Below are 12,572 nucleotides of genomic sequence, written 5' to 3'. Positions count from 1 at the left end.
GTCCGCACCATTTTTAAAACTTATTCCCCCTCCGATTTTTTAGAATCCATTTGCCGCAAACGGCGCATGACCCCTGAAAACCCTTACACAAATGTCTTCCTCGTTTCCCAGGTGCCCCCATTAGCTTCATAGGCGCCCTCTTTGGCATATAAGCGCCCTATGTATAGTCATCAGAGACATCACTAGATGTCCCACAGTCGCCCCGTTGTCGCATACAATGTGCGCTTATCATAGGCGTCTCTCTTTTATGGACACTTGAAGGCGCCTCTCTTTGCCATGCCGGCGCCCCTGTTTCTTATGAATGCACCCCCATGGCATTGATCAATTGCAGACATGGGTGGAGAACCTGCCCCGGCCACTCCGGCCGTGGCCGGGGTAACTTTCAGCCGACCCGGCGCGGCCGGGGTAACTTTTTCCACTTTTGTAAATCCTAAAAGCTGTCTCCATACGAAAAAACTGCCATCTATAAAAGCGTCTCTCATTATTCTTATCTACCTTGAAAAATTCTTGAAAATTTACTTTATTTTCATTTTGGAGCTTCTATGTTTTTAGGTCTTTTATCACGGAGCCCGACATGTTTCATCAAACATGGAAGTAAATCACATTCGGCCTAAGATGGCACTGTAATAACATCACAAGACAGGACGAGGGTAATATCAGTGAGATAGAAGGACGAGCTGCTGGGGCTCAAGGCTCACCCAACTTAACCCGCGCGGGGCTGGGGGGGGGGGGGGTAAATTTTACCCCCCCTCGCGAATTTTTGCGATATCTCAAAAACGGCGGCGCGCAGCGCCGCCAAACTTTCAGTACCTTTTTTACATCAATTTGACACGTTCCCTGAAAATTTGAGCGAAATCCGTCGGAAAATTTTTGAGAAATTGACGTTTTAGTGACGTCATGTTCGCCATTTTCGCCTCAAAAACGGCAAAAGTTCAAACGCCGCTAACATCTTCATTTTTAAAGGAATCAAGACGTAACAAAAAAGGTTATATGTAATTTTACTTTGTCTATCAAATGGCTATCTCGGTTTTTTGAAAATTTTGGATTTTGGCCTAAATTTTTTCAAAAAACTGACTTTTTTGGGAAAATCATTATAAAATCCAAAATTTTGAGTCTATCGAAAAAACCGGAATATATGTCAGAGAAGTGGTCTATGTGCACCAACATACCAAATTTTAGAAGAATCGGTTCAAAAATGTGGGAGTTATTCAAAATTTTATGACGTCACGACACACAATTTTTTGAAAAATGACTTTTTTGGAAGTTCTAGACCTCGTACGGAAACAAAAATAGCACCATTCGATTCGCCGTGAAAAACTGCATCAGATAGACACCTTTTTAGGCCTTAACAACCAACTTCAAAATTTGACCTCACTTGACCTGACCTTGACCTGACCTCGACCTGAAATTCATCCAGAGGTGGTCCATATCACTTATTGAGTGTGCCTATTGAATTCTATGAGTAAAATGACCCATAAAATATGTGTCACACATGCCCTTTTCTATATTTTGTTTTTTGGTGACCTGACCTGACCTGACCTGACCTTGACCTTGACCTCTGAATGATATTGTATGCAACGAATATTGTCTTGGTAGCCTAAGAACACGTTTTGGGCGATCAGTCTCAGTCCATGACTCCATTCTTCGGCAACTACGGTGCAAGGCCGATACTGTAGAAACTTGCAATTTGTACCCTTGACCTGACCTTGACCTTGACCTCAAACTTTAAATTAAGTACATGTTTTTAGTAGTTCGTGATGAGAGCTTTCGATTGGCGTTTGAATTTTCCAAATCGGACCATTAGTTTGGGAGATAACAGGGGGGGGTAAAATTTACCCCCCCCCCCAGCCCCGCGCGTTCGGCTGGAGACCCCAGCCCCGCGCGGGTTAACCCGCGCCAGGGTGGTGGCCTTATCGTAACACGTTGAGTCGAGAGGTGGGCTTTTCACGCTCCATCTAACTCGGCTACTGGGCTACGAGGCGAGAAGCGGAACGACGTTTGAAAGAGCGACAAACGTGATCAGAGAAATCTGGTCATGTTTTAGGCAAGCTCAATAGTGAAATCACCATAGGTCATCAAAAGCCAAATTTCTCTGATTTTAGCGTTATCCGACAATTTTTCTCACAGTTCATGAACATAACGGAGCACTGCCAACAAAACATTCGACTACTCGTTTAAGGTTCGGTCGCGAATAATAACTATTTCAGGTTGCGAGCTCAAATCAATAAGAGGGTCAAAACGGTCAAATTTGACATTTTGTTTTGTGTGGGAAGGTTGCAACTTCCAGCTTTGCAAAGGGCATGATGGCATTTTTAGCACGATCATCCAGCAAATTTGACCTGATGACCTGACCTAGCACTAGGTGACATGCGTCCGAAATTTTAAGGCGTGTTGCAAAATTGTTGTTACAATTACGAAATCCTCCGCACCTGCGTGCAGCAGTTTTCCCTAAAAACGTACAAACGGCAGATATCCATTATTCTATGCCACAGAATAGGGGGTTGTTGATAACCGTTGACACATATTTGAGCATCATCGTCTTTCTGACTTTCGGTCGCCGGCCGGGGTAACTTTTTCAAACATTCTCCACCCGTGATTGCAGACCTCTATTGCATGTGGACGCCCGTATATGTAGGCCTCAGAGGCGCCCCTCTTTCGCATTGAGGCGCCCCTCTATTGCACGTAGGTGCCCTACTGTCTCAGAACCGCTCCCCTTTGGCATGCAGATGCCCATCTTTCGTACGGAGGAGCCGCTGTGGTTCGTAGAGACGGCATGGTGCTCCCAGACGCAGATGGGGCTCTCTGAGTCGACAGTGTGGGACCTTCAGTCGCTAATGGGTGCCCGCCAGATGTGGACCCTCGGAGACGCCGGTATGGGGCCCTCAGAGATGCCGGTATGTGGCCCTTAGAGACACCGACGTGGAACCCTCAGATACTTCAGTGTGAAGCCCTTACAATTGCTGGCGTGGAGCTATGAATGCGCTGGCTTAAATCCCTGTATAGTCGACTACAGAATGATGTTCCACTCCTGAGAAGCTATCAGTTGACCGGAGCGCTAAGTTGTGCCGTTTATCACGCAATTAAGCGTGTCGATTGTGAGCATGGGGACAAAGCTATAATTTGTGAACTCAGCCCGTGTGATGCGGCACAGCCTACCACTCCAGGCAAATAATTGCCTGTGAAAAGTGGAACATCATTCTGTAGTCGACTTTACATGGACATAAGAGCTTAGTGAGAGCTTGTGTGGTGCCTTCAGTGGCCTTGTGGAGCCTTTAGACATCAACATGGTGCTCTCAGGAGCCGGTGAGTCCTCAGAGTCACCGGTGTGGGGCCTTCAGAGCTCCGAGATACTGGTGTGGGGCCCTCAGAGGTGTCGGTGTGGGTCCTTCAGATGTACAGGTCTCGCGAGATTAAGCGGTAGGTTTTGCACTTTTACATTTCCGGTTATATCTCAGAAGCTAATCGATCTACGATGAAGCCATTTTACACGATCATGGCCGGCTTGTTACCCAACAAGTCGATCGCATCTTCAATACTTAAAAGCTTAAGACGACGAAGATATAGCCTGAAGTACACTAAATTTTCTAGGTGCAAAACCTACCGCTAAAACCCGCGAGACCTGTACCTATAGAGCCTTTAGATGCACACGTGTGGTGGCCCACAGAGGCGCCGGTGTGGGGCCCCCAGAGCCACCGATATAGGGCCCTAAGAGACACTAGTATGACCCTCAAAGGCGCCGCTGTGTGGCGCTCATAAACACTTGTGTGGAGCCATCACAGGCGGGTGGAGCCGTTAGAGGCCGGAAAGGGCCCTTAGATGCCTACAAGGAGCCTTCAGAAGCCGGCGTGGCACCCTTATGGGGATAAGCGTGTCTACTTAGGAGCCCTTGAGGTGCTCTCATGAGCTCTGTGGGACCCTACCGAGCCGAAATATGGCCACGGCCAGTTGCCGCCGCATGGCTCTTCGGACTATCATTCTCAGTGGCCTCATCTGCCTAGTTTGAATAGAAGGGCCTCTCAGACCATCAGTCTCATGGGCCTCCTCTGGCTAGTATAAATCGAAGGGCCTGTTAGACCATCAATCCTAGGGGCCTCCTCTGGTTAGTATAAATAGAAGAGCCTCTCAGACTATTAATCTCAGGGGGCTCCTGTGGACAGTATAAATAAAAGGGCCTCTCAGACCATCAGTCTCGGGGCCTCCCTAGAAAAGTGTAAATGTGGATAGAGGGCCCTCTCAGATCCATTAGGAGTGGACCTCTCTGACTATCAGTCTCAGGGGCCTCTTGTGGCCAGTATGAATATAAGAGCCTCTCAGACCATCGGTCTCAGGGGCCTCTTCTGACTAGTGTGGAAATGCGACATGCCTGACCAGTGGAAGTCTGCCGTCATCATCCCACTGTATAAGAAGGGCGACCGGCAGGACCCGAGCAACTACCGGCCGATATCTATCATTCCTGTTGTTGCCAAGTTGTGTGAGCGCGTGGTATGTTCCCAGTTGACGTCGTACCTAGACCGCAACGCTCTGCTCTGCCCGCAGCAGTATGGCTTCAGGCCCGGCATGTCCACGGGGGCGGCTATGCTTGACGTTGTCACGTATGTCACTGACAATATCGACAAAGGCCTCGTGACGTCACTCGTGACAGCCGATACGTCCAAGGCGTTCGACAGCGTCGAGCATGGCCGCCTCCTGGACAAGCTGGGCTGGTACGGGATTCGAACTGACTGGTTTTCTGACTGGTTGAGTGGGCGCAGTCAGGCTATCGGGTCGTGTCCGCTGAGCGTGACGCACGGCGTGATACAGGGGTCCATTTTGGGACCGAGCCTGTATTTGCTTTTCACCAACGACCTGGCCCAACATCTGTCAAATGTCAAACTAGTGATGTACGCTGATGATGTCCAGATCCTTGACGCTGACACTCCCAGTAACGTCTTGGCTATCAAAAACCGCATCGAAAGTGACCTATCTGTACTCGTGCAGTGGTTCACTCAGAACCGGCTGAAAATTAACCCATCCAAAACTGAAATGACCATTTTGAAATCCAGTCGTCAAAAAACTAACACCAGTTTCTCGATCCACTTTGGCGGTGACGTAGTTTCACCTTCACCGAGCGTCAAGGTTCTGGGCATCACCATCGACTCTCACCTGACGTGGGATTCACATGTCACGTCTGTCGTCCAGCGCTGCAACATGATACTTGTTAGCCTAGCGAGAATGCGGAACAGGCTGCCGACGGAGACTAAGCGCCTGCTTATCGAAGCGTTAGTGTTTCCGCACATACAATACTGTACTAGCGTATGGGATGCCTGCTGCATCGCTCAGAGGAAACGCATCCAAAAGGTGCTGAATTTCGGCGCACGTGTCGTGTCTGGCCTCAGCCGAAGAGATCACGTGACTCCTGTGCTTAACGAGCTGGGTTGGAAGTGTGTGGACGACTTGACTCGTGACAGTGACGTAGCTGTGGTTAGTCGCCTACTTACTTCGGACAGTGCACCACAAATCCTGCGGAGCAAGTTGGTGCTCAGCTCCGACGAGTCAGCTCGCACCACGCGTGCGACCGAGCGGGGACAGCTGCGTCTGCCCCGGGTCCGAACCGAGTTCGGCCGTCGTGGATTTTTGTTTCGCGCCAGCCAGCACTGGAACGAGTCCTCAGGAGCGCGTCAACAGTAGGTGTGGTCGACTGGTTAGTGTACCGGAAGATGTCTTAGATGTGTATTTTACTCTGTGGTTTCACTTCTATCCGGTTTTACTGCAGTGTTTTATCCAGATGTGTTTTCGCATGTATACGACGTGGTCACCACAAAACCCATGTAATGGAGGGACCTAATAAAATTGTATTGTATTGTATTGTATTGGATAGAGGGCCCTCCCAGACCACCGGTTTCAGCGGCCTCCATTGGCCAGTTATATGAACAGAAGGGCCTCACAGCCATCAGCCTCGGGGGCCCCTTCTGACTGGTGTGAATATGAGGGCCTCTCATACCATCAGTCTCAAGGGCCTCCTCTGCCTAGTGTGGATATAAGGGCTTCCCAGGCCATCAGTCTCAGGGGCCTCTTCTGACTATTGAGGATAGAGGGGCCTCCTCTGACTAGTGAGGGTAGGGGCCTCGGCTAGACCGCCAGTGTCAGGGGCCTATTCTGACCAGTGTGGATAGAGGGGCCTCCCAGACCGCTAGTGTCAGGGGCCTCCCCAGACCAGTGTGGATATTGGGGCCTCCTCAGATCCACTAGGGCCTCTCAGGCCATCAGTCTCAGGGGTTTCGACTGACAAGTATGAACAGAGGGCCTCGTTGGATCCATCACGGCCCCTTGGAGTCCGTGCGTGGGGATTCGTGGAACTTATTTTTACCGAGTTTGTTTATTCTGGAAGGTGACGACGTCCTCTCAAATCGAGACGAGGGGCCTCGAGTAAAAAGTGGGTGGGCCAAAACACATGGTTGGCCCCCCCACCTCGAAAAGTGGGTGGGCACTTGCCCACCTGGCCCCCCCTGTTCCTACGCCTATGTAAATTATGGAAATATGTCTATCATTGCCGCCCTTCGTTCACCGTAGAAGACAACACTGTGCCTGCTGTCATGCTTGATTAAAACGCAAATTTGTAACATTCGTGAGCTTTCCAAACTTTTCTCATATATATCATCCATTTTCGTGATCCTGACTCGGAAATGTGGTTCAGCTTTTCAAAATTGGGGGTGAATAAGCTCACTCTATTCACAGAACTGCTGCAAACTTGTTTGTTGAAAAAGTGTCATTTTTTCAAAAAGAAATTTTGAAATATATTACTAATAACGTTGTGGGGCAGGTTCGTGTACGCACTGCCTGGGGGCACATTCGTGCATATTTTTTTTTAGTTTTTGCGATTTATGACTTTATCTGTAGTAGGTTTCTCTAATGACGTTCGCCTGACTCAGTCTCGACTGCTTGCGACGTCGTGACGAGCAATTCACGCGAACTTGGCGAGGTCACGGAGGCCGGCAGTTGGCACATTCTTGTTGGCCAGCCCATTCTTTCTACATATGTTGTGCAATGCATTCTTGTCGAAAGGAATCAAGTGAAATGACCCCCTGCCAATTTCCTTTGGTAAATTTCTGGTAATGCCCGGTACTTTCTCGAACTTTGCAGGGTGAACGGAAGTGCCCCACCTCTTGAACGAATGTGCTCCATAGGTGGGGCAGTTTCGTGCAAATGTTCAGAGTTATTAAAAGTAATTTTTTCTAATGGAAGCAATAATTTTAGAGGATAACTTTTAAAGAGGAAAACTATCTGCAATAGTTCCTTTCCATACTACAATCAACAACTTTGCCATTGCACTAACCAAAGAACAGATATATGGGTTTATCCATTTTTTGCACGAATGTGCCCCACTCTCCCCTACATACCAATCATTTCTGTATACAGTGGAATCCGCTTAATAAATCCTCGGATAATCAATCCAGCCGCTTATTGTGGCCACTTGAGCTGTTCGGGCACGGATTTTCTCCATAGACGCCCATTGTTAATAAATCCGCTTAAAGGGACCCTCCCGGCTCCCACCTTCAAAAAAGTTAATGAATTGGCATGAAAGTGATGTCGCTCGGTTCAGAAAGAGCAAAAACGAATATCTACCAAATTTCATCGAAAAATATTCACCGGTTTTCCAGATATTAGACTTTTACTTTTGTTTACTTTTTGGGATCTCCGCTGTTCTAGTAGCGACTTTATTTGAAAGTGCGGCATTTGTTGCGCGCAGAGCAGCATACACCACCACGTGCTACAAAACGTTTTAGTCAAACATTTAAAAATCGTTAGATATCTGCGCTGACGTCACACATTCAGAGGGGTATTCCTATGCATTAGCCCCTCTGAATCAAAATGCTGCAATTTTGAAATTCAATATTTCCGATTTAAGGCATTTCTCGATGTTGTGAGTGCCGAAACCGGTAATTGTGAGCCAGGGACCCCATTTTGGCTATCTCAACTCAAATCTAATGTTAAGGTGGGAGGGTCCCTTTAATAAATCCAGCTACTCCGCATAATAAAGCCACCGGGCGGGAGTTTTGAAGTACGATGGTCACGTCTTTCCCCTCGAAATGTGACGTCCAACCCGCTCCAAGTGAACCACTTTGGCACAGCAGTCTGCAGCGGCTAGACTTCCCACAACAGACTGAGTTCAGTTCAGGGCTAGTAAGGGCGCCATCACCATGCACCTCAGAGAAATGTTCGCGGCAAAACAGGCAATGCTCAGCTCAACTGTTTCGTGGCATTGCAGGCATGACAGGAGAGTGATCGAGAACGGATGTGTTAACTTCGCTATCGCTGACTGTGACACCTTTGTAGTGTGCGCTGGTCACTTTCATTGGAATAAATCAGGCAATGAGGAGTGTTAGCCTATCCACTTGTATTGCAGGGGGAACGGAATGCACAGAGCCGCGATACACGCTTATTAATGAAAATGACTACTCTGGTTAATAAAGCCACCGCTTTATAAATCCAAAACGTCGTGGTACCAAGGTGGATTTATTAAGCGGATTCCACTGTATTAAATAATTTCGGTAAATAAGCCCTAAACATGACGTTTAATTGCAGGAATAGTTTTGAATCGATATTCTTGAATAATATATTTGAACTCTACCGATAGTTTTCAGAAAGTGACGCCTGTGATCGCTTTGATGCCTTTGATTTATAATATATTAACGTTCAATTATTTTCAATTCAACTATGGTATCTCATTTCGATCAGGGACAGTATGTTACTTGTTAGCATTTGTCGAACGTCATTCCGTCCCACACGCATGACGCCACACTTAGCCGGGCCAGGGGGGTTGATGCAACGCCCCCCCCCCCTAAGGTTTTTCGCAAATAGCGCAAAAACGACGGCGCGTAGCGCCGCCAAATGTGGCATAGGTATCCTCTGGGGCAACCTTTTGGCACCTTCCCTGAAAATTTCAGGTCTCTGGCATTTCAAGTCAGGTCAGCAGGTTACCAAAACCGGTACAATTAATGTCACAGTAAAATTGGACTATAATAGCGGTAACGGAATCGCTCAGCTTATCGTTAATAGTGTAAGAACCATAAGAGTTAGGGCCACCAAATTTCAGACAAGCTTGGGGCAGCCATTTGACACATGACCTAGGAGTTTTGTGTTCCAGTGACTTCAGATCAGGTCACAAGGTCACAAAAACCGGTACATGGTCAAAATGGCACTGGGAATAGTAATACGTTCTTTTGTCAATGAAATCTACACTGTAAACCAAATTGACAAGTCTTGTGTAATATAACCAATCATCTCTTGGTATGTTTACCAACTGATACTTTTTAAACAAGCCGTTGTCTGGTGCATTACTTGTCAGGTGACAACTACGATTCAATAGTTACTATGCACACCAACTTCTCAGTATCCAGACCAACTCTACATTTGTTTCAACGTTTGTTTCTTAACCAGTTTTGGAAACTTGTTGCCGCATGGTTATTTAACCGGCGCCTAACTTGTACTGGTCAGCTGGTCAGCATACACATGGTCAGCTGCGCCGGTGACGTCAGACTTGGCGGACCAATCAGCGGTCGCCGCGCGCCGTTAGCGGGCCCCGGCGCGGCGGTTTCAAACCAGCAGTTGTCGCGCGGCCGCCGTGCAGCCTGGAGCAGCGACGAGGGCTGTTCCAGCATTTGTGCAGTAAAAAGTGAAATCTGTGAACTGTGGTGTTCGTGCGGTGAGTGAGGCCCCCTCTGGCCTGCGGGACGCACTAATCGTGCCTATACCCGCGGTCGAGACGCCTCCCTTCCCCTACGCGCGCAATATGTAAGTGGGCCAGACCTGTGCATGCACATGTGAGCAGATGTTTTGCGGTCGGTGTTTTTTATATATAAACAGGCGCGTAACCACCACTGGGGACACTGGGGACCGGTCCCCAGTAACTTTTGGGTTGCTGGGGACCGTCCCCAGTAAAACCGAAGACCTTAATTTGCTGCCAAATATTGTCCCTAAATCGACATGAAGAGTAATATGTAGTAAAAATAAAAGACAAAACTATGGATATTTTAATTAGCCTGCGCCCGGGTGGGCCTCTCAGCCAACTTCGCCATGGTGGGGGGGGGGGCGGTGGGCTTTTTGGCCACACCAGATTATCTCGAAAAGTAAGCAAGCTAGAAAGACGCGGTAAAAGCAACAGATAGCTCGCTACAGTGTCTTTCAGAATTACTTCTGTCATTTTTGATCGGGTCAACGCTGAGGTCACTGGAGGTCACCAAAGGTAAAATTTTCACGAACTTTTGTCCCAACTTTGACAACTTTTCACCAGGGATGCGGAGCCGTGGAAATTTCAGACGGTTCCGGCTCCGGCTCCGGGTGAAATGTCATGGCGGCTCCAGCCGGCTCCGGCTCCGAGTAAAATGATCCGGCTCCGGCGGCTCCAGCTCCGGCAGCTCCGGCTCCGGCCTCTACTCAGTACATCCCCTATGCGATCAATTAAATACGGGTGGAAGAAAAAAGGCGATGGGATTGGTACACGTTGCTTCTGTATTTGTATAACAAGGCTATTTACGCCTTGTACTGTCAAACCGAACTAGGTAAATAATTGTTTCTTCTTAAGAAAAGGAGCCGGAGTCGCCCCCTTTTTTGACGGCGACGGCTCCGGCTCCGGCTCCGGGCTATATTGTTTCACGGCTCCGGCTCCGGGCAAAATATGCTGGCTCCGGCGCCTCCGGCTCCGGCTCCGCATCCCTGCTTTTCACAAATCGGCGCATAAGTCAGGAACCGATAGAGCTGCATTGCTGCGGGAAAGCGCATCCGATAGCTCTTTTGAATGCCTTTCTGAGTAATGCTCTCAGATTTGACCTAAGGTCAACGGTTTAGCTTCCAGGTTGGCGTTTTTGCGAAAAAGGTTTTTGGATCATAACTTTTGACTTGTATGACGCTGATTTTACCCGCATCGCGTTTGTCTCGTCGAGACGCGTCAAATGAATTATAAATTGACCTGAAAAGGTCAACTTGAAAATTTGACCCCTGGTCAAGGTCACGGAAAAGGTCATCTTGCATGTCATTCGATTGGTACTGTTGAACTGAACCCATTCATGGTGTTTTAAGCGTTCTAGCATGTTTCTACCTAAAGTTATGGTAAAAAACTGTTGGAGATGTTTTGTGACCTGAGATGACCTCAGGGGCATAGAAAGGGGCAATTTTCCGGTTCAGTGTTTACCTGTGTCACGGTGATTGAATGTGTTTTCGGCCAAAAGAAGAGCAATTCAATTTTTCGCAATGACTTATAACTGAGAGGTCTCAAAATTGACCTGACATTAGGTCACCGATGTGAGAATTTTGAGACATACGATTGTTCATACTGATTTTCTCATGCACTCATGCAAAAGTTTGAGTTTCAAACTTCTGGGATGTAAACTGTAGGAATGTCAGTCACAAAGTTTTTTTAGAGGCATGGTTACTTTACTTGACCTGGTGACCTGACCTCAGGTGACCTGCGGTCAAAATTTTCACACACGATGCGAAATTAAGGTATCATAGGCTCCTACCAAGTTTCGCGGCGGTGCGCGCCGCGGTTTTCCTTACACGCCCATAAAAAAAAACTGGCAGGTCTGGCCAAAAACGTCCACCCCCCAGCCCTCTCCCCCACTCCCACCCAACTCTGGCGAAGGCTGATCCTGAAATATAATATGTGGTCTTCACGGCCCTCCATGTGGTCCCCAGTAACTTCAAACTCGTGGTTACGCGCCTGTATATAAATACATTTATTTGCCTTTATTTCAACTCTTTGTATTTTTAACTTAACTGATGGACATATATGGGCTGTAAAAGCTAATCTGGTTGGCGATCATGATGTATTCGAATTATCTGCGTGATCGTGCAACTGCCATGATTGTTATGGTCAATGTTCAGGAAATATTCGTCATACGGGCATGTTATACTTCTGGCTTGATGCGGTGCACAAAACCATGTTCTTCCACATACGCAGCAGTTCTTGCTTCAAAGATTTATATGCTGACGGTGCCCTGAATCAGTATCGTGGCAATGGAAAACGAACGCGAATCGTAAGTTCTAAGGTTATCAACGCAAACAAAGCGATTGTAAGGAAGAACAAGTTCGAACAGAGCGTTAGTACACTCACTTGTTCACAATTTGTAAGCTAGCAATGCCCAGTCAAAGGCTAGTTCATCAACAAACCAGGGGTGGGAACGACTATGCCTATCCAGAAGTTGGTAGGTTCACAAGGCCCAGACTAGTACTCAACAAGGTGACGCTTATGCGAATTGGAACCAAACTTGTAGACAAACTGTTAGTTTGTTGGCCAACAAGTCTGGGGTTGGTGAATCGACAATGTATCGACAAGGTGACGCCTATGCGAATTAGAACCAAACTTGTAGACAAACTGTTAGTTTGTTGGCCAACAAGCCTGGGGTTGGTGATACGACAAGGTATCGACAAGGTGACGCCTATGCGAATTGGAACCAAACTTGTAACAAGGAGCCAACTTGTAGATTTGGTTTACAGTGTAGAGTTGTTCATAGATTTGATTCAAACTGGGAGGATAAGCTTATCTCACCAAGTTGTGTAACCTCCGGCTCCATCCAGGTTTTCAAAATTCGGGTGAC

This window comes from Amphibalanus amphitrite, unplaced genomic scaffold, assembly GCF_019059575.1.
Source record: "Amphibalanus amphitrite isolate SeventyFive unplaced genomic scaffold, NRLGWU_Aamphi_draft 000539F_arrow, whole genome shotgun sequence".
NCBI classification, from domain to species: domain Eukaryota; kingdom Metazoa; phylum Arthropoda; class Thecostraca; order Balanomorpha; family Balanidae; genus Amphibalanus; species Amphibalanus amphitrite.
This window is presented reverse-complemented; position numbering follows the sequence as displayed.